A 4,934-nucleotide genomic window follows, 5' to 3' on the forward strand; every position below is an offset into this window, starting at 1 on the left:
GGGCGACTCGGCTACAGCGGCCGCCGACGCGTGGGACACCGTTCGGTATCCCCTAACGATTCTGATGGCGGTTACCCTGTGCAGCCTTGCTCTTGAGGAGCAGGATGCTGTGACGAATCGCCATCAGATCGTCCGCCCATACCGGGACCCCGTACATCACTCGCGACCGAACAACACTCTCGTATAGTCGGCGCACCGTAAATCCCGCGCATAGTCGGCGCACCGCAACTCTCGCCCCACCGATGTTCGGCAGCAGGCCGCACAAGGCATTGGCAGCCGCCGACACCTTCGGAATCAGGGAGTCGAAGTGCGGCTCGAACGTCCACTGGCTGTCGATAACGAGACCCAAATATTTCATCCGCTATTCCATCCCGACGGTTTCACCTGCCATGTTTATGCTCAGACCAGGCTGTGGAATCCCTCGTCTTTTCTTGTCGTAGAACCAGATGGCCCCTGACTTCACAGGGGAGACCCTCAGGCCCAATCCGCGCACAGCACGAGTCGCACAGGCCGTAGTGATTTCACCGATGCGCAACGTCTCGTGCCATCCGCGACCTCAGGACCAGAGTGTCGTCCGCATAGCACATCATGGCCAGGATTAGTACCAACACTGGGCCCAGCTGAATTCCGCGCTCGATGGGCCGCCTTTCCTTCCCTTACCTGTCGTCGAGGTACGCTCGGATCAGAGGGATGAGGAAAGTATTCTCATCTTTGGTTACGGGCGCTTTCCTGAGCGTATATTTAGTGCTGTACAGTACCCGGGCACCTCATAGGGCCATAGGGGTGGGGGTTACGCCCAACCAGCGCACAAGGCACCCAGTGCCTTGCTAGCTCGATTAGCTAAGCCTGCAAGGGCTGTCGCTCGTCTCAGGTCGAACGGGGCGCTTTCTAAGCCCTTCCGGTCGCCACTGTCCTGACATGGAGTTGAACGCGTTGACGATGTCCAGAGAGACCGCCAGCGCCACGTCGTTCCGGGAAACCATGCCTTCCGTGAGTACCCGCACGCGTCTGACCGCGTCAATCGTACTGGCTTTTGTGCCAACCTGACACCTGCCCCGCCATGTGTCGCTCCAGGCGGACGGCAACCACCCTCTCGAGGAGTTTGCCGGCCTCGTCCAGCAGGCATGTCGGCCTCTCTCAGGCATCTTGTGTAGAGACGCCGAAGTCTGGGAGCCATGACCCCCATCACTTCCCCCCAGATCCGTTCCGGGATTCCGTCCGGGCCCGGCGCCACGTCGCGGGAGGCCATTCTTCTGGTCGCCTTCCACATCTCTTCCGGCCATTCTTCTGGTCGCCTCCCACATCTCGTCCTCCGTGACTTCCCAGTCACCTCTCCATTCCATCAGCCGTGTTGTTTCCCGCGACTGTTCTGCCGCATTGCCCTCTTGCAGAGAGAAAAGCGTCCCGATGATCTGCCGCAGCAGCGCAGATTCCATCTCCATCGTTACCAGAGGGCCCTTCGCGCGAAGTTTCCGCGTCACCGTCCTGTATGGTCCTCCCCATGGGTTAGGTTCGACTGCTTCAACTAATTCAGACCAAGCACGATTCTTCTGCGCCCGGTAGCGCAAGGAGACTTCTTCCTCGTCGCGTCGTCGCCAGCCGCGGGCCCTCAGGTACCGTCTTCAGACCCTGACGCATCTCGCCCTCAGTTCCGCGTTGTCGGGGTTCCACCAGTAAACTGCTCTGCTTCGCATCGTTCCCGGTGTGCCTCGTGGCATGCATGCGTCGCAAATTGCTGTCATGGCTTGGCGAAGGTTCTCAGCCTCCTCCTCCACGCCTGTTTCGGTCGTTGTCGTCGAGGCCTCCCAGCTCCAAGCTTCTATCTTCTACTACATCTTCCATATCATTTTGAGTGTGGCTCCTACCTTCAGTAAATTTAATATTTTGAACAGTATTATTAATTTCAATAGCTCTTTCGGTATCAAGTAAATCGCACTTATTATTTAATATACTTTTTGAATTGACTTCTGTCTCTGCAGTTTCTTCTTTTGTATTTTCTTCAACTTTTCTTTTCTTTGTTCTTCTAATCCACTCTGTTCATTTTGTAAGATTTTTCTTGTATCTGCATTTTTTTTTTAACTTCAACTTTATCCGATCTCCTAGGTCTGCCTCGATGTTTCGCTCCTTTCTTTGCAATAGTAGCACCTTTGTTTTCTTCTGACTGCTTTTTATCATCACAACTCTTCGATCGCCGACTACATGATAAGGGACTGTCAAATACCATATTTATACGTAAACGAGATATTGCATTCCTAGTACGTTGGCTTAAATTCGCTTCATCAATTGCTATTACTGCATTATCATTTTCTACGGATTTACACCTATCGATATCACTAGCTGCGTCTATTAAAAGAACTTCCCTTCGTTGACGCGCATTAGTTGTTTCGTGTTCACTATCTGAAATTGATTTTTGTTTAATGTCTCTTTTTTCTTCTTTGGTCAATTTATTTTCTACATTTTCCGATGCTTTTTGTTTATTAATTATTTCAGACTTGTCTTCGATTAATTTCGTCTTTAAAATGCTTCGCAAAATTGTATTTGTGTTTGACTGTCTTGTTTGATTGTAAACAATTTCTCCAAATTTTAGCGGAGTAGCAGGCTTTACAGCAACATTATAACGACTGCTCCGTTTACTACTATCTAACATAGATGCAGATAGACTTTTATCATCTTTATCTTCTAAAGACTTCTCTTGTGTATTAGCATCTAAATTTCTTGACATAAGATCTGCTGAAGTTTTTGGTTCTGCACTGTCACAAGCATTTTTCGCTGTCATCATTTGGTCTTCTTCTATAAGCAAATGTTCATTACTGTAAGCATTATCTTTTGCTTTTTGTACGGATTCTAATGATATATTTTGTTGTCTGTTGATTTTATATCATTTTTAGCAGTTGATTTACTAACTGCTTCTAATTCCTTCCTTTCAATTTTATTTTCTTTATTTGCATCATCGTCCAAAATATTTCTTATTGAAATATTATCTTTCTTGTTATGATCTTTCTCTGCTTCTCCTAAACTTCTACTCTTTTTTATCAAACCATTCTTGTAAATTTTGAGTATCTTGCGACGAAGATTGTGACAAATCATTATACAGTGCTGCAATATCTTCTTTCCTTTGTTTCAAAGACTCTTTCTGGTATTCTGTCGAGCTATCGACATCAAACATTAAGTCTGTTTTAATGAAAATATAATCTTGTGGATCGGTGTCAATTGATACTTTCTTCTCATAAGAATTTTCTACATTTGGCTGCAATTCTTTTGAAAATTCTTTCAAAACCATCTCTTCATTTTCTACAGTAACGTCTTTTTTCTCCAAGCTTTTGTTCAAACGATTAGAAACTAAACTATCCTGACAACTTTCACTGGTCGTTTCTTTAACAGTTTTCTGTCTTGCTAACTTGATTTCGGCAATTGTTTTCCGTAGCAATTCGATTTCTTTATCGAGGAGTTGGCCCTCTTCGCTTGCTTGTTTGGTCATAGTGTCTATGCGTATTTGCATTAGCAAGTTTCCTTCTTTTTTTTTTTTTTATTAACGTGGAGGAAATCCGCACGGACACCAGGCCGCTTCTGGGGAAAAGCGGCGTGGTAGTGCCGGACTCCAACCGACTAAACCCTCCACGATGACCGTCCCGGCAGCGGTCGAATAGGAAGAGCATGACCCAGCGAGTTTCCTTCTTGTTGTTTGCTTAACATTTCAATAATTCGTCTAAGTTCGTCTCTGAAAGTGCATGCTTTATCTTTCGACATCATTTTAAATGTTTCTAATTCTTTGTGTGAGTCTTGTTCAAAGCTAGATCGTCTGTCTCTATATGTAAAAAATGAATCCAGCGTTTACCTTGTTTTGTTAGCTTCCGTAGATGCTTCCAATTCCAAAGGCCTTCTGATTTCGTGGATTAAGAATTCGTCGTCGAGGATGACCGTAGTCCAAGCTAGTCCTTCCCGTAGATATGGATGTCCTTGTTTTCCAGACGAGGCGATGTTTCACAATCCTAGGATTTAGCGTCCGTAGATGCTTTATGTTTTATGGGTGTTTCTTCCGGTTTCGTTGATAGTTAGTTCGTTGTCGACGAGAACGTTGTACGAGAACAAGAACTGCCCGAGCTGGGTGAAGCCTCGGTTTATATACGTTTTCGTTTTAGGATGTTGTGGGGCTAGGTGTAGGTTATGATGTAGAAAAGTGTCCGAAGGTTTGGGGTTGATATCCTATCTCTGATGTGGACTAAGGTGTCTCACAGCCTTGGTGTAGGCTATGATGATAAGGTGGCGGTGGTCAAAGGAGTCCGAAGGTCGGGGGTCGATGTCTTATCACTGATGTAGGTTGAGATGTGATTGATGTCACACTCGCGTCGAGAGCAACGCTTTTGTACGTTCCTCTCTTGTCGAGGGGAGCGCGTTGCAGAGATCCCGGAGAAGAAGATCTGCAAAATCCATAATAACCCAACGCTTGATTTGTCGGACGAATCGCCGAAGCGTTAGTTGTGTTGCGATTTAGAAATGAAATAAAATTCTAATCAAATGATCAGATTTTCGAGCACCAAATTCGTTTTACGTAATATTTTCTTCTTTTCCCGATACGTTTCATGAAAATTGGATTTCCGTCTTTGTTTGTTTTTTCTAAACATAATACTTTGAATATCGAGAAATTGGGGTATTGGGACGAATTTTACGAATTCCCGATAATTTCATCAGTCGGTCATCAATACCATGAAATAGCTCGCTTCCCATGGGCTGTTTGTATTTCTGTAACGATCCGTTATACGAGGCCGCATTGCACATTACAGCGGAAATGCACCAACGAATCGGGCTAGCGTTTAATGCGACAATAAAATCCCGTTCGTTCGGTGCTCAGCAACAATATCCAAATAACTAGACATCGCGTTGGTCCTACTTGCCTCTCAATCGTTAATCCTAGCGAAACGAAAATCCTACCTTCT

At 45.8% G+C, this 4,934-nt stretch overlaps 1 pseudogene; it reads right to left on the reverse strand.

Annotated features, from left to right (window-relative positions):
* Positions 1-2,535: 2,535 nt before the first annotated feature.
* Positions 2,536-4,381, reverse strand: LOC112213121 (annotated as a pseudogene).
* Positions 4,382-4,934: the final 553 nt, after the last annotated feature.

The sequence above is a fragment of the Bombus impatiens genome, unplaced genomic scaffold, assembly GCF_000188095.3.
Source record: "Bombus impatiens unplaced genomic scaffold, BIMP_2.2 scf_0487, whole genome shotgun sequence".
In the NCBI taxonomy this organism is placed as follows: domain Eukaryota; kingdom Metazoa; phylum Arthropoda; class Insecta; order Hymenoptera; family Apidae; genus Bombus; species Bombus impatiens.